The 24,203-nt window shown below is 43.7% G+C and overlaps 1 protein-coding gene across 4 annotated transcripts in view; it reads right to left on the minus strand.

The window, feature by feature from the left end:
- ark2n (arkadia (rnf111) N-terminal like PKA signaling regulator 2n) overlaps positions 1-24,203 on the minus strand; it is a 126,984-nt gene that overhangs the window by 79,885 nt on the left and 22,896 nt on the right. For 3 of the 4 annotated variants that reach the window (XM_087990949.1, XM_043713464.2, XM_087990951.1), the window contains exon 2: positions 3,803-3,903. The gene's annotated coding sequence lies outside the window, so the exon portion shown is untranslated. Of the gene's footprint in view, positions 1-3,802; positions 3,904-4,329; positions 4,403-24,203 lie in introns of all 4 variants that reach the window. The other variant, XM_087990950.1, reaches the window with a different exon arrangement.

The following is a 24,203-nucleotide window of genomic DNA, read 5'->3' on the forward strand; positions in this document are numbered from 1 at the left end:
GGTGAGGGGGAAAGGGGTAACTTTTATACGCATGTATGGAATGATCTGTCAGAGGAAGTGGTGAAGGCTGGCACAATTACAACATTTAAAAGGCATCTGGCTGGGTATAAGAATAGGAAAGTTTAAAAGCGATATGGGCCAAGTGCTGGCAAATGGGACTAGACTAATTCAGGATATCAGGTTGACATGGATGAGTTGGATCAAAGGGTCTGTTTCTGTGCTGTAATCTCTATGACACCATGTCATCAGAACTGATCAGATGAAAAGAAATCACAGGTTTGACATATTAATACTATTTCTCTCTCCATAGATACCGTTAGACCTGTAGTGATTTCAGCAGATTCTATTTTCCATAATTCATAACACCTTCCTCTTGTTTGATATACAGTGTCTGGCAGTGTTAAATCAATTTTTCTCATTTTGTTTCCTGTAGGAGACTTGCAGTTTCAGTTTTATATAATGGAGGTTCTTGCTAACCTGCTCATAAGTGTTTAAAAATGTGAACCTATCGTATATTCTCAGATGTACAGTTTTGCTCACTTCATTCGGTTTCCTGCTCAGTCCAAAGATGTACAAATCAGATGGATGGGCCATGCTAAATTGCCCATAGTGTCCAGGGATATGCAGGCTAGGTGGACTAGTAATGGGAAATGCAGTGGTACAGGGATGTGGTGGTTATAGATGGGATGCTCTTCAGAAGACTGGTGTGGACTCAATGGGCCAAATGGCCTGCTTCCACACTGTAGGGATTCCATGCACACGTTTTAGAACTGTTCCCTGTTTTGGTGGTGGTGGTGATTGGAGAAAGGGATGCTGAAATCATGTTATGTGTTTTTTCCAGAAAAAATGCAAATTAAAGAAATGCTTAAAGTTGAAGTGCCGGTCTCAATTTAGCCTCATGTTGGTGACAAAATATATTTATTCTGGGCGTAATAATAGTTCAAATATAGAAGAGGAGGAGAGATCAACCAAGTGGAGATACACAATATTTCCAACCTTTCACCTATTAAATCCCTGCTTTTGGTAGAGAAGTATTCAGTATAAAAGATTGGTTGTTGAAAATCCAGGGGAAGAGTTTGGGATCAGGGCTGGGGAAATCCAGCAGAGCAGAGGTATGATGGAAGAGAGCCGTGGTGGCGGGGAGCATGGAAGGGAAACAAAGGCAAGAGGGCTTCTCAGTTTCTGCGCCCTTCTTCCCGGGTCCTGGGCTCTCCCTGTCACTCTACTTCACAATTAATATGCTTATCTCTCTGGCTTATAGAATCATGGAATGCCTTCAATGTGGAAATAGGCCTTTCGATCCACCATATTTTCTGACCCTGTGAAAAGCATCACCTCTACCCTAACTCCGCATTTACCATGGCTAACCCACTGAGCCTGCACATCCCTGGACACTACGGACAATGCACTTAACCTGCGAATCTTTGGACTGTGGGAGGAAACTGGAGCACCCAGCAGAAACCCACCCAGAGAAACAGGGAGAATGTGCAAAATCCACAAAGACAGTCACCAGAGAGTGGAATCGAACCCAGGTCTCTGACACTGTGAGGTAGCAGTTCTAACCACTGAGCCACTGTGCTGCCCTTCTGGGTTCTCTTCCCTTCTGAGTCCAGGGTTTCACTGCCCCACTCACCCTCTCCCCACCACTAAAGACCAGTTCAAAATTGCACACAGTCTGTGTTATGATGGCAGTGTTTGCTTTGGCAAATAGAATTAAAGAGAATCCAAAGGGTTTTTACAAATATATTGAGGACAAAAGGGTAACTAGGGAGAGAATAGGGCCCCTCAAAGATCAGCAAGGCGGCCTTTGTGTGGAGCCACAGAAAATGGGGGAGATACTAAATGAATATTTTGCATCAGTATTTACTGTGGAAAAGGATATGGAAGATATAGACTGTAGGGAAATAAATGGTGACATCTTGCAAAATGTCCATATTACAGAGGAAGAAGTGCTGGATGTCTTGAAACGGTTAAAGATGGATAAATCCCCAGAACCTGATCAGGTGTACCCGAGAACTCTGTGGGATGCTGGAGAAGTGATTGATGGGCCTCTTGCTGAGATACTTGTATCATCGATAGTCACAGGTGAGGTGTCGGAAGACTGGAGATTGGAAAACGTGGTGCCACTGTTTTAGAAGGATGGTAAAGACAAGCCAGGGAACTATAGACCAGTGAACCTGACCTCAGTGGTGGGCAAGTTGTTGGAGGGAATCCCGAGGGACAGGATGTATATGTAGTTGGAAAGGCAAGGACTGATTAGGTAGAAGTCAGAAGGTGGTGATGGAGGGGAGTTTTTCAGACTGGAGGCCTGTGACCAGTGGATTGCCACAAGGATCGGTGCTGGCTCCTCTACTTTTTGTCATTTACACGATTTGGATGCGAGCATAAGAGGTACAGTTAGTAAGTTTGCAGATGACATCAAAATTGGAAGTGTAGTGGACAGCGAAGAGGGTTACCTCAGATTACAACAGGATCTGGACCAGATGGGCCAATGGGCTGAGAAGTGGCAGATGGAGTTTAATTCAGATAAATGCAAGGTGCTGCATTTTGGGAAAACAAATCTTAGCAAGATTTATACACTTGGTGGTAAAGTCCTAGGGAGTGTTGCTGAACAAAGAGACCTTGGAGTGCAGGTTCATAGCTCCTTGAAAGTGGAGTCGCAGGTAGATAGGATAGTGAAGAAGGCATTTGGTATGCTTTCCTTTATTGGTCAGAGTATTGAGTACAGGAATTGGGAGGTCATGTTGCGGCTGTACGGACATTGGTTAGGCCACTGTTGGAATATTGCGTGCAATTCTGGTCTCCTTCCTATTGGAAAGATGTTGTGAAACTTGAAAGGGTTCAGAAAAGATTTAGAAGGATGTTGTCAGGGTTGGACAATTTGAGCTATATGGAGAGGCTGAACAGGCTGGGGCTGTTTTCCCTGCAGCGTCGGAAGCTGAGGGGTGACCTTATAGAGGTTTACAAAATTATGAGGGGCATTGATAGGATAAATAGACAAGGTCCTTTTCCTGGGGTGGGGGGAGTCCAGAACTAGAGGGCATAGGTTTAGGGTGAGGGGGGAAAGATATAAAAGAGACCTAAGGGGCAATGTTTTCACGCAGAGGGTGGTACGTGTATGGAATGAACTGCCAGAGGATGTGGTGGAGGCTGGTACAATTGCAACATTTAAGAGGCATTTGGATGGGTATATGAATAGGAAGGGTTTGGAGGGATATGGGCCGGGTGCTGGCTGGTGGGACTAGATTGGGTTGGGATATCTGGTCGGCATGGACAGGTTGGACCGAAGGGTCTGTTTCCATGCTGTACATCTCTATGACTCTATGTGAACTGGCCCACAGTTGTGGCATCAGCAAATACTGAATACCGCTAGACTATTAATCCAGAGGTCCAGATAATATTCTGGGGACTTGTCATACCAGATGGTAGAATTTGAATTCAACAAACATCTGGAATTAAGAGTCTAATGAAACCACAAAACCATTGTAAATTGTCAGAAAAACTCATCTGGTTCACGAATATCCTTTAGGGAAGGAAAATGCTGTCTTGACTGGGCTGGTTGACGTGTGACCAGATCCACAATAATGTGGATTACTCTCAACAGCCCTTTGATCAATTAGGAATGGGCAATAAATGCTTGCAAAACTAATGACACCCACCTCTCAGCATTATTGTACATTATATATATGGCCAAGATAAATAATTTCCCTGTAGTCTAACATAGAACTAAAAACAATGATAAAAATACAAGAGCTCAAACTCCAGAACTTACGCCAGTTACCTAAAATGAGCAGGAACCTACCCGGCAGAATGAATCGTACAGCAAACCTTGAGGTATTGCTCAGGATTATTTTCATTTTGAGTTCGAGCAAGATGAGAATACAGGAACCATGGTCCAAAAACCTAGAAAAGAGATAGCGTTATTTGAGTGAGGTAAACCAGCTACAATTTTTATTGCTCTTTGAAAACTGCTAAATTCATAGGTTTAAAAAAGAAATCTCCCCCAAACAACATTTTTTTCCCACTCCCCTGAAGGCCATGACTGCTGAAATTAACTTGTTCACTGGGGCATGAGAATTCAAACACTTAGTATTAGCAGACTAACTGGAGCATTATTAGCTGAATAATTGAATACATATAACTGAAAAAGTTATAGTTATGCACCTTCTGCAGCAATCAATGCAAAATGTTCAAAAGCAGGAAATATTGCTGATTTCTATTTCGAATGCTGATTGTTAAATTAAATACAAAGGACCCTGGACAGTCACTTTAAATCAAAGAGACTACATTGAGAAAGCAAATGTACTACTTGCAGATACCAATACTTACAAACAAGTGGCGATAGACCCGACCCCACAACTAGAGAACCGAATCACACCCCTACTCAAAAATCTTCAGAAATCTGGAGAAATGAATAAGACCAACTTTCAAAAAATGAAACCAAACAGATCCAACACACCATGCTTTTACGGATTAGCCAAAATTCACAAACCAGGAGCCCTGCTCAAAACCACAGTCTCACTTACTGGAACACCTACTTATAGATCGGCCAAGGAGCTACACCCAAAGACTAAAACACTTAGTAGAAAACTCCTGCCACTCCATCCACTCCATCCAAGAATTCCTGAAGACCAAAGAAGACACCAAGATTGAAGAGGATGAAATAATGGTTTCCTTTGATGGAACAGCCCTGTTCACATCTATCAACATCAACCTGGCCAAGGAAACACTGACTACATTATTAAAAGAACCAAAGACACATACACCAAACACCACCAACTTCATCAGCAAGGACAATATCATCAAGCTTGTGGACCTATGCCTTTCACCCACTTCCTCTTCAACAACAAAACCTACAGACAAACCAACGGAACACTCATGGGATCTCCAATATCAGGATTTAGCAGAGGCAGTGATGCAGAAGCTGGAACAAACAGCTCTGCCAACCATCCAACCCAAACTTTGCGTCCACTATGTTGATGATACCTTCGTCATTACTAAACAAAAATTAGAGGAAACCTTCAAGACCATCAACAATACCCTTACTGGCATAAAATTCACTAAAGAGGAGGAAAACAACAACAAACTTGCCGTTCCTAGATGCCACAGTAGAGCGAACAGCCAATAGGGAACTTCAAATCAGCGTCTACAAGAAAACAACATATACTGTACAAATACTGAACTACAGAAGCAATCATCCCAACATCCACACTGAATACAGTGTATTAAAAAAGAACAGGTGCCCAATGAACATAGTCAGCCGACTGCTTAGCAACAAACCCCAACAAGCAGACAAAACATGTCCAGAAACCCTCGCCACTCTCCCCTACATCAAAGACATCTCTGAAATGACTACCAGATTACTCAGACCCATTTGCATCATGGTAGCCCATAAACCCACCAACACACTAAAACAGCAGCTAATGAACTTGAATGACCCTACACAGACAACAAACAAAATTTACAAAGTACTTTGCAAGGGTTGTAACAAACACTACATTGGACAAACAGGCAGAAAACTTGCGACCAGAATACATGAACATCAACTAGCAACAAACAGATATGACCCACACTCACTGATATCCTTACATACAGATGAGGAAGGACACCACTTCAACTGGGACAACACATCCATCCTCGGACAAGCCAGAGACATGCACGAGATTTTCTAGAAGCATGGCATTCCAATCAGAACTCTACCAACAAACACATTGAATGGGATCCCATTTATCACACCGAGAAAAAGAACAGGAAATGATGTCACCAAAGGAAACGACACCACCAACCCAAGAAAACCTAACCACATAAATAGAAAGCGGGCTATGCCAGCAGTGCTTCAGCCAGAGGCTCACTGAAGATATTATCTAGTATGGTGATAAAATGTCTGAAAACAAACCTTCCAGCTCAGCGGGCAAACCTACGTCCGGAACCTCCATCTGAGCTACAAATCTTCTCAAAACACGCTAGTACAGTTGAAATCAAAATCAGATTATCAATCATCTCGCTGAATGGAGGATCAGACTCAAAGGGCATACTCATATAAACAAGGAGCATAAGTATGCATTTCAGCCCCTTAAGCCCCGTTTTCTGCCATTCAATAAGATCACGGGTAATCGGTTTGTTAACTTAAACCTGCATTTCCATTTACATCTTTCAACCTCTTGCTTAACAAGAATCCACCTACATCTACCTCAAAACTATTCAAAGCCTCTTTTCCTAGCAAGAGGATGGAAGCAGAGTTTGAAAGACCCATAAACCTCAGCCAAAAAAAAGTTTCATCTAATTTAAGTTGGCTACCTGTAACTTTTAAACAATACCCCCAGTTCCTATTTCCTACAACTACTTTGCTGTTGGAATACACAGGACTCCTTACAAGTTTATTACCTAAACAGAGTCGTTTCAAATGTTTATCAAATACCAGAAGATTTAATATTACAGTTTTACATCATTGATGATTCCTAAAAGCACCAATACTTCATAGTTGCATACAGTCTGGCTATATGTTATGGGAGTGCAATGCAAGATAGAATAATCATAAGCATGTTAGCAGACAATTTTAAATCTGAAGATGTACTCGATCTACCATGATTTACAGTTAATTTGGAGAGATTGAATAACCATGTCCAACTCTTGGGAAATAAGGCAGGGCAGGTGACTGAGGTGTCAGTGGGGGAGCACTTTGGGGCCAGCAACCATAATTCTATTAGATTTAAAATAGTGATGGAAAAGGATAGACCAGATCTAAAAGTTGAAGTCCTAAACTGGAGAAAGGCCAATTTTGACGGTATCAGGCAAGAACTTTCAAAAGTTGGGGGCAGATGTTGGCAGGTAAAGGGACGGCAGGAAAATGGGAAGCCTTCAGAAATGAGATAACAAGAATCCAGAGAAAGTATATTCCTGTCAGGGTGAAAGGAAAGGCTGAAAATGTGTTGCTGAAACAGCGCAGCAAGTCAGGCAGCATCCAGGGAACAGGAGAATCGACGTTTCGGGCATAAGCCCTTCTTCAGGAATGAGGAAAGTGTGTCCAGCAGGCTAAGATAAAAGGTAGGGAGGAGGGACTTGGGGGGGGGGGCATTGGAAATGTGATAGGTGGAAAGAGGTGACTGTATCAGCGCCGCCTCGTGCTTCCACGAGGAGGTTGAACAGTTCATTCACTTCACCAACACCTTCCACCCTGACCTCAAATTCACCTGGACAGTCTCAGATTCCTCCCTCCCCTTCCTCGACCTTTCTATTTCTATCTCAGGCAACCGAATCAACACGGACATCTACTACAAACCGACCGACTCCCACATCTACCTGGACTCCTCCCACCCTGCCCGCTGTAAAAACGCCATCCCATTCTCCCAATTCCTTCGTCTCCGCCGCATCTGCTCCCAGGAGGACCAGTTCCAAAAACGTACAACCCAGATGGCCTCCTTCTTCAAGGACCGCAATGTCCCCCCGACATGGTCGACGATGCCCTCACTGCATCTCCTCCACTTCCCGCTCCTCCGCCCTTGAGCCCCGCCCCTCCAACCGCCACCAGGACAGAATCCCACTGGTCCTCACCTACCACCCCACCAATCTCCATGTACAGCGTATCATCCGCCGTCATTTCCGCCACCTCCAAACGGACCCCACCACCAAGGATATATTTCCCTCCCCTCCCCTATCAGCGTTCCGTAAAGACTACTCCCTCCGTGACTCCCTCGTCAGATCCACACCCCCCACCAACCCAACCTCCACTCCCGGCACCTTCCCCTGCAACCGCAAGAAATGCAAAACTTGCGCCCACACCACCCCCTCACTTCCCTCCAAGGCCCCAAAGGAAACTTCCATATCCGCCACAAATTCACCTGCACCTCCACACATCATCTATTGCATCCGCTGCACCTGATGTGGCCTCCTCTATATTGGGGAGACAGGCCGCCTACTTGCGGAACGTTTCAGAGAACACCTCTGGGACACCCGGACCAACCAACCCAACCACCCTGTGGCTCAACACTTCAATTCCCCCTCCCACTCCACCAAGGATATGCAGGTCTTTGGACTCCATCGCCAGATCACAACACGACGGTTGGAGGAAGAGCGCCTCATCTTCCGCCTAGGAACCCTCCAACCACAAGGGATGAACTCAGATTTCTCCAGTTTCCTCATTTCCCCTCCCCCCACCTCGTCTCAGTCAAATCCCTCAAACTCAGCACCGCCTTCCTAACCTGCAATCTTCTTCCTGACCTCTCCACCTCCACCCCACTCTGACCTATCACCCTCACCTTGACCTCTTTCCACCTATCGCATTTCCAACGCCCCTCCAAGTCCCTCCTCCCTACCTTTTATCTTAGCCTGCTGGACACACTTTCCTCATTCCTGAAGAAGGGCTTATGCCCGAAACGTCGATTCTCCTGTTCCCTGGATGCTGCCTGACCTGCTGCGCTGTTCCAGCAACACATTTTCAGCTCTGATCTCCAGCATCTGCAGACCTCACTTTCTCCTGAAAGGAAAGGCTGGTAGGTATAGAGAATGCTGGATGACTAAAGAAATTGAGGGTTTGGTTAAGAAAAAGAAGGATAGACAGGATCGATCGAGTGAATCCTTAGAAGATTATAAAGGCAGTAGGAGTATACTTAAGAGCGAAATCAAGAGGGCTAAAAGGGGACATGAAATAGCTTTGGCAAATAGAATTAAGGAGAATCTAAAGGGTAACTAGGGAGAGAATAGGGCCCCTCAAAGATCAGCAAGGCGGCCTTTGTGTGGAGCTGCAGAAAATGGGGGAGATACTAAATGAGTATTTTGCATCCGTATTTACTGTGGAAAAGGATATGAAAGATATAGACTGTAGGGAAATAGATGATGACAGCTTGAAAAATGTCCAGATTACAGAGGAGGAAGTGTTGGATGCCTTGAAACACAAAGGTGGATAAATCCCCAGGACCTGATCCGGTGTGCCAAGAACTCTGTGGTAAGCTAGAAAAGTGATTGCTGGGCCTCTCGCTGAGATATTTATATCATCGATAGTCACAGGTGAGGTGCCGGAAGACTGGAGGTTAGCTAACATGGTGCCACTGTTTAAGAAGGGTGGTAAGCACATGCCAGGGAACTACAGACCAGTGAGCCTGACTTCGGTGGTGGGCAAGTTGTTGGAGGGAATCCTGAGGGACGGGATGTACATGTATTTGGAAAGGCAAGGACTGATTAGAGATAGTCAACATGGCTTTGTGTGTGGGAAATCATGTCTCACAAACTTGATTGAGTGTTTTGAAGTAACAAAGAAGATTGATGAGGGTAGAGCGGTAGATGTGATCTATGTGGACTTCAGTAAGGCGTTCGACAAGGTTCCCCATGAGAGACTGGTTAGCAAGGTTTGATCTCACGGATACAGGGAGAACTAGCCATTTGGATACAGAACTGGCTCAAAAGTAGAAGACAGAGGGTGGTGGTGGAGGGTTGTCTCTCAGACTGAAGGCCTGTGACCAGTGGAGTGCCACAAGGATCGATGCTGGGTCCTCTATTTTTTGTCATTTTCATAAATGTTTTGGATGCAAGCATAAGAGGTACAGTTAGTAAGTTTGCAGATGACACCAAAATTGGAGGTGTAGTGGACAGCGAAGAAGGTTACCTCAGATTACAACAGGATCTTGTTCAGATGGGCCAATGGGCTGAGAAGTAGCAGATGGAATTGAATTCAGATAAATGAGAGGTGCTGCATTTGGGAAAGCAAATCTTAGCAGGACTTATACATTTAATGGTAAGGTCCCCGGGAGTGTTGCTGATCAAAGAGACCTTGGATTGCAGGTTCATAGCTCCTAGAAAATGGAGTCGCAGGTAGATAGGATAGTGAAGCGGCGCTTGGTATGCTTTCTTTTATTGGTCAGAGTATTGAGTACAGGTCATGTTGCGTCTGTACATTGGTTAGGCCACTGTTGGAATATTGCATGCAATTCTGGTCTCCTTCCTGTCGGAAAGATGTTGTGAAACTTGAAAGGGTTCAGAAAAGATTTAGAAGGATGTTGCCAGAGTTGGACAATTTGAGCTATGGGGAGAGACTGAACAGGCTGGGGCTGTTTTCCCTGGGAGCGGCAGAGGCTGAGAGGTGACCTTGTAGAAGTTTACAAAATTATGAGGGGCATTTTCCTGGGGTGGGGGGAGTCCAGAACTAGAGGGCATAGGTTTAGGGTGAATGGGGAAAGATATAAAAGAGACCTAAGGGGCAATGTTTTCACGCAGAGGGTGGTACGTGTATGGAAAGAGCTGCCAGGGGAAGTGGTGGAGGCTGGTACAATTGCCACATTTAAAAGGCATTTGGAGATATATGAATAGTCAGGGTTTGGAGGAATAAGGGCCAGGTGTTGGCAGGTGGAACTAGATTGGGCTGTGATATCTGGTCAGCATGGACAGGTTGGACCAAAGGGTCTGTTTCCATACTGTACATCTCTCTGATTCTATGACTCTATAAACAGAAAGCAGAATATGTACATGAAAACTAATGGTGCATCTCCAATTTTGATTTGCAACAAGACAGTGCAATATGATCTTTACACAAAGACAAGAGAAATGTAGAGTGAAACACAATCTTCCACAATTGTGGTTGCTTGAAGAATGTATGCTGACATATGATTCATCAACTGCATGCTGGACGGCACTTAACATTTTGAATGGAGTGATGCAAAGGTAAGAGTAAAAGTCTGATTGCAGACTCAGGCATACAATTTCAAACATTTGTTTCAGTAAGGTTGGGGGGAAATTCATTAACAGGCTTTTTATCTGACAACGAGTAATTTAAAGTACACATTCAGAAAGTGGCTATGAATAGATTAGCCTGTATTATAAAGAATTATGACAATTCTCAACCCAACGGCAAGGGCAATACATCAATTGCCACTCAGTCCGTATCATATGAAATACTGAATTTCTTGTTTTTGAGGACTTCACTTATTTGAAAATATTATCAATGAACAAGCAGTGTTCAAAAAAGCCAAATGTTTATCACATGAAAAGTGAATTGTTAACAAACTAACAATGCAGCACAGTATCAAGTCACACACAAAATTTAAAGTCTATCATATTTTAAGTTAAAGAGCAGCCCAGCTGTAATGTAATTCAGAGTGCAGGTAATGTCCTGGGGTTATGGGCTCTTATTCCAACAAGGTAGGTGGAATAATAAATCTGGATTTAAAAGCACGTAGAACAAAAGTAAAGTCGCCAACGATCCAGAGGACCAAAGGACTATTCTCTCTCTATAGAGAAATAGAGACAACTGATGGAATGCTTAATCTGAAAGTCACCACCCCCCAGGTGAGGGGCAACATTGAGAATGTGGGATCTTCATGGCACTCTTAGTCGGTGTAGGAATTGAGCCTGCACTAGTGGTGTCACTCTGTACCATAAACCAATCATCCAGCTAACTGAGTTAACCAACTCCCACAGAAGGTAATATAATAGTGACTTTAAAACCATCTTGAAAATGCACCTGGTTCATTAATGCCCTTTAGGGAAGGAAATCTGCCAGCCCTACCTGGTCTGGCCCAAACTTTTACTCCAGACCCAGAGCAATGCGACTACCTTTGAAGTGAACTGGCTCACCAAGTCATTACAAAGCTTAAAGACAACAGATAGTTACCATTGTCCAGAAACTGAACTAATGATATAAATGATATAATGATATAAATACTGTGTCTACAAGAGCAAGTCAGAAACTAGAAATTGTACGTTCAGTAACACACTCTTGATTCTCCATCATTAGACATAAGTCAAGAGTATGATAGAATAGTCTCCACTTGCATGCATGGTTACAGTTTCAATGACATTCGAAAGGTCAACATCATCCAGGAAAAACAGCCACTTGACTAGCATCCTGTGCACAACATCTAACATCATTGCAAGGTGGCAGCAGTGTGTATTACCTACAAGAGACATTGCAAGAACTCACCATGGTTCCTTCAATAGTACCTTCTAAACATATGACTTCTATCACACCTCGAAGGAAAAGGGCAGCAGATGCAAAGGAACATTACCACCTAGAAGTTCAAGGCCACACACCATCCTGATTTGGAAATATATATATATATAAACTATACCTCACTGTTACTGGGTCAAACACCTGGCTCTCCCTTTCTAACAGCATTGAGTGTACCTACACCCCATGGACTACAGCAGTTCAAGAAGGCAGCAATTACAGTTGGGCAATAGAGTGTGTGGTGCTGGAAAAGCACAACAGGTCAGGCAGCATCCGAGAAGCAGGAGAATTGAAGTTTTGGGCAAAAGCCCTTCATCAGGAAGGGTTTTGACCAAAACATTGACTCTCCTGCTCCTCAGATTCTGCCTGACCTGGGACCTGACCTGTGGTGCTGCGCTTTTCCAGCACCACACTCTTGACTCTAATCTCCAGCATCAATTATACATAAATTATGATGAACATACTCAGACACAAAACAATAGAAGTAATATTATTTTTAACCAAATACTTGCCTATTATAAAAACAAGTTTCAACTATCTCCATAAAACCACTCACTGTACACCCGCATCAAGTCACTTGCTGCTGAAACCCTCATCCATACTTTACCATCCTAGTCATTATCTACCCTCTCTAAGAGTGAAGTCGCAGACTTCCAACAGGTCATAAGGATGTGCTTACAGTAGAGAGGGGTATCTGGTGGTTTAACCTGAGAGTGAGTACACCTCAGGTGAGAGGAGAGATTGAGCGATATAGTCCTACATGATAACCTCAGCCGGTGCAGAAATTGAGCCCACACCGTTGGTATCACTCTGCATCATAAACTGGTTGTTGAGCCAACTGAGCTGACTGATAACACCTCCTCTTTCTCCAAATGCATGCATGCACGCACATACATACTTATCCATAATTTTGCTATATGCGTCCTCTCCTGCAGTGTCACCTTTTTATCCGATCTGTTCTGGCCTTTCTGGCTTCCACTTTTTCTCGATCTCCCAACAGCGAAATTATATTAATCCTTTTTTAACTCCACTCCTCCCTATCTCAGTAACCTTCTCCAACTATTCAACCCCACGCTGCAGTCTTCAGACTTGGGCTCATTGGGAGAAAAGAGCAGGGAAGCACATTGTCGTTGACTAAGCCTTTTAGCCATTTAGGCTTAGACTCTGGGATTGCCTTGCAAAGTATCTCTACTACCCTTCTCTTTCATGTATCTCCTCAAAACTACCTCTGGCCAAATCTTTGATATTCTGAATAATAGACTGTGTCCATTGAGGCGAAAGCGAGGACTGCAAATGCTGGAGATCAGATTCAAGAGTGTGGTGCTGGAAAAGCACAGCAAGTCAGCAACCAAGGTGCACGAAAATCGCATTTCTCGCATTTCAGGCAAAACCCTTCATCAGGAATGAGACTGGGAACCTTGGGGGTGGAGAGATAAATGGGGTTGGGGGGGGGGAGGAGGTAGCTGAGAGTGCAATAGGTGGATGGAGGCAGGGGTAATGGTGATAGATCATAGGAGAGGATAGTGTGGATAAGTGGGAAGGAAGATGTACAGGTAGGACAGGTCATGAGGGCAGTGCTGAGCTGGAAGGTTGGGACTAGGATAAGGTGGGGGGTAGAGGAAATGAGGAAACTGGTGAAATCCACATTGATACCATGGGGTTGAAGGGTCCCGAGGCAGATTCTTCATCCAGACAACAGGTGGTAAGGGGGTGGCAATGGACGAGGTTCAGGACCTGCATCTCCTCAGCAGAGTGGGAGTTAAAATGGGGCACTGGGTTGGTTGGTTGGTGCGAGTGTATTATTTGATTATACTTCTGTTAACATGCTTCATGATTTTTCACTTTGAAGATGCTGTATTTTCTTTATTGATAGGGATATTCTGTTTGCTTGTTTTCAATTTAAAAGTAATTTCCTAGAAGTTATGAGTGTCTCAATACTACAGCATCAAGCTGCAGGTGGAGAGGGTTGTCCAGATATTTTCAAATCAACTTGTTCAAAGATATTATCACACAACTCTGAAGCAGGTGGGACCTGAATCTGGGCCTCTATTATCATCCAAAAAAATTGATCTGTCAGTTGAATTTTTAGAGCTTTGATTTTGCACATTTTAACTTCTCCCATTTGGTGATTTGGTCTTGCCAGTTGATGTGTATAATGTATGAGCTGGTACAGGTGAAACTTATATCACTGTGGTAAAACAATCATTGAACAAAGTGAGAGTCTCACATTTTAACAAAGTATTTATTCATTCATGACAGTCTGTCATTGGCTAGACTGGCATTTATCACCCATCTAGATTAGACTCCTATACAGTGTGGAAACAGGCCCATCGGCCCAACAAGTCCACACCGATCCTCCGAAGCATAATCCATCCAGACCCATTTCCTCTGACAAATGCACCTAACACTATGGGCAATTTAACACGGCCAATTCATCTGACCTGAACATCTTTGGACTGTGGGAGGAAACCAGAGCGCCTGGAGGAAATCCACACAGACAAGGGGAGAATAGGCAAACTCCTCACAGAGAGTCACCTAAGGCTGGAATCGAACTTCAGTCCCTGGCGCTGTGACGCAGCATTGCTAACCTCTGAGCCACTCTGCTTTCTGCAGCAATAAGTTCCATAGATTAACCACCCGAAGAAGGTCCTCATCTCAGTTCTAAAGGGTGATCCCTTCACTTGGAGTCTGTGCCCTCAGATCCTAGTCTCTCCCGCTTGTGGAAACATCGTCTCTACACCCAGTATTCTATCAGAACCAATTAGTTTACCCCTCATCTTTCAAAAATTAAGAGTCCTCAACTACTCCTCTTTTGCAACAGCTGCTCATCCCAGCATAACTGTTGACGGATTAAGATTGCAATGAAGAGGTCAAGCCAGATTTTGCCAGTGTACATGCAACATCTGACACATGCCTTAAAGAATGGGGGCTATACATAAGGAGTGTTACAAGCAGAATGTTTAAGCAAGATAAAGTGCAAGGGGATAAGATGACAACTAAAAACGATTTTAGTTATGACTACACATAGAACCATAGCAAAACTGGAAGTGATGGCAATCGGGGGAAACACTCTGCTGGTTGCAGGTGTATAGTGAGTGGTTTTATGGAGATAGTTGCAATTTGTCTTTATCATAGGTAAGTATGAAAGTTGTTGTTGTTGCTGCTGCTGCAGGTCAGTCATCTCAGGTCCAGAACATCTCTGCAGGAGTTCCTCATGGGCCTTACCATCTACAGCTCCTTCATCAATAACCTTCCCTCTGACAGAAGATCAGAAGTTAGCATTAGTATGGGAATGTTTGCTGATGATTATGCAATGTTCGTCCTCAATCATGATTTCGCAGATACTGAAGTGGTCTATGCTCAAATGCAACAAGATCTGGATAATATCCAGGCTTGGGCTGACAAATGGCAGGTAACATTCTTTAATTTAATTTGTTGTGTCACGTGTACCAAGATACAATTCAAAGTATGGCTTTTGCATGCTCTACAGGCAGATCTTTTACACCACACGATGAAGGGCTTTTACCTGAAACAGTGTATTGCATGCAGTTCTGGTTGTCGCATTATAGGAAGAATGCGGAAGCTTTGGAAAGGGTTCAGAGGAGATTTACCAGGATATTGCCTGGTATGGAGGGAAGGCCTTATGAGGAATGGTTGAGAAACTGGAGGCTGTTTTCATTAGAGAGGAGGTTGAGAGGTTACTTAATTGAGACATACAAGATAATCAGAGGGTTAGATAGGGTGGACAGTGAGAGTCCTTTTCCTCGGATGGTGATGGCTAGTACAAGTGGACATAGTCTTAATTTGAGGGGTGATTGATAAAGGAGAGATGTCAGAGGTAGTTTCTTTACTCAGAGTAGTAGGGGCAAGGAATGCACTGCCTGCGACAGTAGTAGACTTGTCAAATTTAAGGGCATTTAAATGGTCATTGGATGAACATGTGGATGAAAATGCAATGGTGTAGGATGGATGGGCTTCAGATTGGTTCTACAGGTCGGCACAATATTGAGGGCCGAAGGGCCTGTACTGCACTGTAATGCTCTATCTATGTTATTGATTACAAGATGGGCTGAGATTAGCAGAGATATTTGATGTGGAATTAGGTGACCTTGGGGGGTAGAGTACATACAACTGGTAATTCAGCTCAGGCCAAAGTTGAATGTTGAAGTTACAAACAGCCTGATTCAAAATGTGAAAGTGGCTCAGGAGTGGGATGGAAGTGATAACAATAGAATTTAGCCTCAAGCCAAAAATGCTTCCGGATATATGCAATTCATGGAGGAAGAGGTTCAAACAAGACTGTTATTAGACATAGTCTGGCAATTAAAAATAAAATCAAGTGACATTGCTATTTAGATTGTGATCATGGCAACTTGTCATGGTGCAACTGTTTTTTAAAATCTATTCAGGAGTTGTGCATGTCACTAGAAAGAGCAGTATTTATTGCTTGACCCTAATTAAGGGGGAGAATGGTAGCGATAATAGTGGCAATGTCACCAGACTGGTAATTGAGAGATCCAGGATATTGGTCTGTGAACGTGGGTTCACATTCCACCACAGATATTTGTGGCCTTTAAATCCAGTTGGAAAATCTAAAAAATAAAACAAGTTACTTTTTGCATTGGCTAGAATGCATCATTTCCCCTGTGAGAGGAGAAAAGCAAAATTTTAATTTAATTAGATAAGTTTAATTTGAGGGTTAGTTTTTGTTACAGTGCTCCTTGGAGGACTGATCCTTTAATCAATTAGACAATTTTGTTATTAGCTTCCTGTTGTCCATCCAAGTCATATAAAGTTAGACTCTGTAATGGTGACGTGACAGCGTTCATTGAAAGTTGTAAATCCTCAACTGGTTAATAGATGTCCTTTCAGAAAAGAAATCTATCATTCTTACCTGGCCTGGCTTACATATGATTCTGGGCCCACAGAAATGTGGCTGACTTCTGAAAAGCCTTAATAAGGCAATCAACTGAAGGGCAGTTACAGATTGGCAATAAATAATAGTTTTGCCAGCAATCCCAATATTGCTCAAAGCAACAGAAAGTTACTCTGAAGGTGGCAGTGAATTACCTTTTTGAACTGCTGCAGTTTTTGTAATGAAAGGACTCTCACACTGCTTTAGGAATGGAATTCTAATATTTCAAAAGTCAGGGTAGTATGTGATTTAGGAAGAGATCAAAAGCTCCAGTGTGGTTTGGATAGGACACATTGTGGAAAGTCCAGTTGAGTGGGCAGGGTCATAGAATCTTACAGCACAGAAGGTGACCATACAGTCTATCCTGCAAAACACTGAATTTTTAAGTTAAAAATCACAACACCAGGTTATAGTCCAACAGGTTTAATTGGAAGCACACTAGCTTTCGGAGCGACGCTCCTTCATCAGGTGATTGTGGACGGCTCGATCGTAACACAGAATTTATAGCAAAAATTTGCAGTGTGATGTAACTGAAATTATACATTGAAGAATTGATTGTCTGTTAAGCCTTTCATCTGTTATAATAGTGATAGATTCACTTCTTTCATGTGTAAATCACTAAACCCTTTTTCTTAAAGTTGCATTCTCGGGTTAGCTGTTAACAATGGTGATAGCTAGACAATGTGTTGAAGGTGTTAGCCCCCTGTGTTCTCTGTCTATAACCTGATGTTTAGATTGATTCCAATCTAAAAAGTGAAATAACAGAGTTTTACATAAATTCATGCAGTTTTTGAGCTCAGAGTTCGACATGAATCTATGTGGTTTTTGAGCAAAGTGCAATGTAACTTTGTACCAAAACAATTCACCACACACAATATATGTGTGCGCATGTGGGTCTTTGTCTGTCTGTCTGGGGTGGGGGTTGTGAGTGTGAGAATGTGTGTGTGCGCGCGCGCGTGTGTGCGTGCGCGTGCGCAGAGTGTCTTAAGTCTGCGAGGGGGTGCATGTGTGGGAGTCTGTGTGTCTACAAGGGTTTATGCGCCCGTCCGTGTGTGTCTGCGTGCGCCCGTCCGTGTGTGTCTGCGTGCGCCCGTCCGTGTGTGTCTGCGTGCGCCCGTCCGTGTGTGGGTGCGTGCGCCCGTCCGTGTGTGGGTGCGTGCGCCCGTCCGTGTGTGGGTGCGTGCGCCCGTCCGTGGGTGGGTGCGTGCGCCCGTCCGTGGGTGGGTGCGTGCGCCCGTCCGTCCGTGGGTGGGTGCGTGCGCCCGTCCGTGGGTGGGTGCGTGCGCCCGTCCGTGGGTGGGTGCGTGCGCCCGTCCGTGGGTGGGTGCGTGCGCCCGTCCGTGGGTGGGTGCGTGCGCCCGTCCGTGGGTGGGTGCGTGCGCCCGTCCGTGGGTGGGTGCGTGCGCCCGTCCGTGGGTGGGTGCGTGCGCCCGTCCGTGGGTGGGTGCGTGCCCGTCCGTGGGTGCGTGTGTGTAGTGCAATGGTGATCACCTGTAATGTGACATGAACCCAAGGTCCCGGTTGAGGCCCTCCCTATGGGTACCGAACTTAGCTATCAGCCTCTGCTCAGCCACTTTCCTCTGCTGCCTGTCCCGAAGTCCACCTTGGAGGATGGTCACCCGAAGGTCTGAGGCTGAACGTCCTGGACCACTGAAGTGTTCCCCAACTGGGAGGGAACCCTCCTGTCTGTTGATTGTTGCGCGGTGCCCATTCATCCGTTGTCGTAGCCTTTGCTCAGTTTCCCCAATGTACCATGCCTCTGGGCCCATAGTGTCGGGAAATGGGACCCTCTGTGAGAATCTCTCTGGCTATGTGGAAGGTATCTTGAAACCTATTGAACAGGGATCCCCAGCTTCTGTCGCGACACTACGGATTTCTTACAGAAACTCAGCACCCATGGACCAGTCGAACCTGGAACATTCCTCGTCACAATGGATGTTTCTGCACTCTACACCAGCATCCCCCACAATAATGGCATCGCGGCAACAGTCTCAGTACTCAACACCAACAACTGCCAGTCTCCAAACACCATCCTACAACTCATCCGCTTTATCCTCGATCATAACGTCTTCACCTTTGACAACCAATTCTTCATCCAGACACACGGAACAGCCATGGGGACCAAATTTGCACCCCAATATGCCAACATTTTTATGCACAGGTTCGAACAAGATTTCTTCTCTATGCAGGATCTCCAACCGACATTGTACACCAGGTACATTGATGACATTTTCTTCCTCTGGACCCATGGCGAGGAGTCACTGATAAAACTACACAGTGACATCAACAATTTCCATCCCACCAAACTCACCATGGACTACTCGACTGTCTGTCTCATTCTTGGACACGTGCGTCTCCATCAAGAACGGACACCTCAGCACCACACTCTACCGCAAACAACCTCACAATGTTACACTTCTCCAGCTTCCACCCAAAACATATTAAAACAGCCATTCCCTATGGACAAGCCCTACGCATACACCGGATCAGCTCAGATGAGGAGGAACGTGACGGACACCTGGAAGTACTCAAGGATGCCCTCACAAGAACGGGGTACAATGTTCAACTCATCGACCGCCAGTTCCGACGTGCCACAGCAAGGAACCGTAATGACCTCCTCAGGAGACAGACATGGGCTGCAATTGACAGGGTACCCTTCTTTGTTCAGTACTTCCCAGGGGCTGAAAAATTATGCCATGTTCTTCGTGACCTGCAACACATTATCAAGGTCTTGCACCTCACCAAGACCTTCCCCACACCTCCACTACTTGCCTTTAAACAACCGCCAAACCTCAAACAGATCATTGTTCGTAGCAAACTGCCCGGCTCTCAGCACAACTCCATACAACCCGGTCACGGTGGACGCTGCAAAACGTGTCAGATTGTGGACATAGATACCACTATTACGCATGGGAACACCTCCCACCTTGTACATGGCAGGTACTCGTGACTCAGCCAACATTGTCTATCTTATACGTTGCAGGCAGGGATGCCCAGAGGCATGGTACATTGGGGAAACTGAACAAAGGCTACGACAACGGATGAATGGGCAACGCACAACAATCAACAGACAGGAGGGTTCCCTCCCAGTTGGGGAACACTTCAGTGGTCCAGGACATTCAGCCTCGGACCTTCGGGTGACCATCCTACAAGGTGGACTTCGGGACAGGCAGCAGAGGAAAGTGGCTGAGCAGAGGCTACCCATAGGGAGGGCCTCAACCGGGACCTTGGGTTCATGTCACATTGCACTACACACACAAACACACAGATATTCCTACACATACACATAGACACAGATACACACTGACGCGCACACAGACACCCACACACACCCTTATAGACACATGCACCCCCTCGCAGACTTAAGACACTCTGCATTCACTACACACACACACACACACAAACACTTTCTCACTCACAACCCCCACCCCAGACAGACAGACAAAGACCCACATGCGCACATATATATTGTGTGTGGTGATTTTTTTTGGTACAAAGTTACATTGCACTTTGCTCAAAAACCACATAGATTCATGTCGAACTCTGAGCTCAAAAACTGCATGAATTTATGTAAAACTCTGTTATTTCACTTTTTAGATTGGAATCAATCTAAACATCAGGTTATAGACAGAGAACACAGGGGGCTAACACCTTCAACACATTGTCTAGCTATCACCATTGTTAACAGCTAACCCGAGAATGCAACTTTTAAAAAAAAGGGTTTTGTGATTTACACATGAAAGAAGTGAAACTATCACTGTATTCTAACAGATGAAAGGCTTAACAGACAATCAATTCTTCAATGTATAATTTCAGTTACATCACACTGCAAATTTTTGCTATAAATTCTGTGTTACGATCGAGCCGTCCACAATCACCTGATGAAGGAGCGTCGCTCCGAAAGCTAGTGTGCTTCCAATTAAACCTGTTGGACTATAACCTGGCGTTGAGAGATTTTTAACTTTGTACACCCCAGTCCAACACCAGCATCTCAGAATCCTGAATTTTTAAAATAGCTATCCAATGAATCCTAATTCCATCCAAATGTGCTCATATCCCTGCTATTTATAGTCAAGGATATATCAAATTCCCTTTTCAAACTTACCACCAAATCTCCCTTCAACAGTCCTTCAGGTAGCAAATTCATAGAATTACCTACAACTTATAGTACCATGTCTAAATGGTGAACAGAAATTGTGGACAGTTGTTTCAGCACCAAAGCTTGCGGAAGGCTACCTCAGGTTTTGCCAGACCCTTCATCCTGGTTGTCTTTTCTGTTTTTGGTGGGGAAAACGTAAGGAAGTATTTTTCATACAAAAGGTATTATGAATTTGGAAGCCTTTCTCCAAAATGTGAATTTTGTTTCCAAACTTTCCCCAGAACGACCAAGAAATACTTTGAATTCAGTCTCCACATCCTTATCTCCAGCAGTCCAGGGGATGAGCAATGAGAGTTCCCAGACTTCTAGTTACAGAGAGCCCCCATGAATGACAGCTGTTCCACAAATGTCAGTGTTGGACTGGAGTGGACAAAGTTTTAAAAAAAATCACACAACACCAGGTTATTTTCCAATAGGTTTATTTGAAAGAAACTCTGGGATTGACATATCAATCAAAACCTGCACCCCCATTCTCAGTGATTAAAAACTTAACAGCCATCCAGATTTGTCTAATACATCGCATCAGTTGTATCACACTTTGATCTTTTACTTTATAAATTCTGTGTCCTGCCCCATTAGCTACCTGATAAAGGAGCAGTACTCAGAAAGCTTATACTTTCAAATAAACCTGTTGGACTATAACCTGATGTTGTGACATTTTTAACTCTTTGTTTTTAACAAGCTTGTTACTTTTGTTTCGCCTACTGCAGACCTGTTGACCTGAATAATCAGTCCACTTAGTGTTAGTTCACCTTTTAAAAATTCATATACAACATCTCCTCAATGACTCTTATCTATCTTTTCTATTATTTCTGTATAGCATTCATCAGCATAGTTAGTCAAGCATTTTTACAGACTACTATTATGTTGTCAGTTTCAAGATACTTCTCTATCACACATTTGATTAAAAACTCCATTATCTTTCTTACCAATTTTGACATTAAGCAAGTAGGCCTATAGTTTTCTGGAGTTGTTCAAATATCCCATTTTCTATTTTAGCTGTACTCTTAATACTTTGCTGCCCTCTCCAATGAATTTTTAAATATATGTAAGAGTACCTCTGCTATCACTTTCCTAATTTCTTTTAATGCATGCAGATGCATTTCATCCAGAACAGGAGACTTATGTTCATCAATATTTCCAACCTTCTTCAACTTAAAAGATATTGTAATCTTTTTCTAAAACATCCAATATTAAAACTGACATTTCAGTGTTTCAATGTGCAACACTGCTCCAATATGGTCCATAAAAATAAGAGCTCCAACTTTCCACTTCAGGATCTTTGGAACTTTTCATTTCGGAATCAGGAACTCCTTGTTAAAGCAAGGATATTAAACTGGAGAGGGTTCAGAAAAAATGTTTCCAGGAATAAAGGGTTTGAGACATTTTTCAGTGTTGCATAGGAGGAGCGACCTTATTGAGGTTTATAAAATCATTTTAGCACATTTGCCTTCATTGGTCAGTCCTTTGAGTAGAGGAATTGTGAAGTCATGTTGAGGTTGTACAGGGCATTGGGGAAGCCTCTGCTGGAATACTGTGTCCAGTTCTGGTCACCCAGTTGTAGAAAGGATATTATTAAACTAGAGAGAGTTCAGAAGAGATTTACCAGGATATTGCCAGGTATGGAAGACTGGAGCTAAAAAGAAAAGCTGGATCGGCTGGGACATTTTCCACTGGAACTAGGAGATTAACAGGTGACCTTTTAGAGGTTTATAAAATAATGAGGGGTGTAGATAGGGTTTATGGTAGGTACCTTTTCCCTAGGATGGGGGATTTCAAAACTAGGAGGCATATTTTTAAAGCAAGAGGAAGCAAATAGGACTAATTTAGTTTGGGAATGTGGTCAGTATGGATCGGTTGGACCATAATGCCTGCTTCCATGCTGCAAGACCTAATGACTACAAATTGCAAGGCTGCCATTCATACATTGCATCAAGATAAAAACTGCTTCATAGATGATTATTATAACTAGCACCAATGAATTTCTTACTGTAAACAGTCATTCCTGACTGTGGATATTCATAGAAAAATGGGGCTCCACGTCACAGAATTTGAATGTCATCATCAAAAGAACCCAAAAATAGCTTAGAAGGCTAAAAGGTTTCAAGTTTTTCCAATTCATTGCCAGTGTTTTTAAAACTGCTGCTTAGATCATTACAGTTAAGACTCTCAAATTGCAAATGCTCAACTCATGAAAACAGGAAGGGGCTACACAGCAATTTTAGATGAATCATAAGAAATACGAACACGAGTAGACCATCCAGCTCAGTGACCCTACTCCCCCATCTGATAGGATCACGGCTAATCTGAGATTGTCCTTAAATCTACCTGCTTACCTGCTCTTTATAATCCCTAATTCACATGCATATTAAAAGTTTGTCTAGCTCAGCCTTAAATATATTCAATGACTCAAGCTCCATTGCTTTTGAGAAAAAGCATTCAAAAGACCAACAACTCTGAGGAAATTCTGCCTGACTAGTTTAAAAGTGGAAACCCCCTTAATGTTTAAACTTTAACAACACCAGATTTCTGCACAAGGGGAAGTTTTCTCTCAGCATCCAACACAACAAGTCCCTCAGAATCTGAGATGTATCAATTAGGTGACCTCTAATGGTTTCTAAAATCCAATGAGTATAGGCCCAGATGCTCAAATCTTTCTCATAGGTCAACCCCTTTGTCCCAAGAATTAACCTGATGCAAGTTGAATCAAAAATTGGCTAAATGACAGGACGCTGATGGTGCTAGAAAGCTGTGTGTGTGACTGGAACCCAGTGTGCACTAGTGCACAATAGGGTAGAGTACGGAGTCCCTTACTATTTCTGATATTCAAAGGATGCAGATGAGAATGTGGAGCAGATGTTAAGTAAGTTTGCAGATTGCTGGATGGCTGACAATGAGGAGGAAGGTGCTAGGTTTCAGGATGATATAACTGGATTATTCAGAGGGACTAGTGGCAGCTCACCACCATCTTCTCAAAGAAAACTAAGGACAGGCAATAAATGCTGGTCAGCCAGCAATGCCCATATCCCACAAATGAATACAAAAAAAATGTAATTTAATTCTGATAAAAGTGAATGATGTACTTTGGAAGGAGGAACAAGACAAGGGGGTACTCGAATTACAAGACACTAGGAAGGTCAGAAGAATACCGGGATTTTGGGGTCCACAGGAGGTGGAAGGGCAGGTTGAACTGG

Source organism: Chiloscyllium plagiosum, unplaced genomic scaffold (assembly GCF_037043375.1).
Source record: "Chiloscyllium plagiosum isolate Xiang-an unplaced genomic scaffold, Cpla_swu_hap1 HiC_scaffold_1, whole genome shotgun sequence".
Classification (NCBI taxonomy): domain Eukaryota; kingdom Metazoa; phylum Chordata; class Chondrichthyes; order Orectolobiformes; family Hemiscylliidae; genus Chiloscyllium; species Chiloscyllium plagiosum.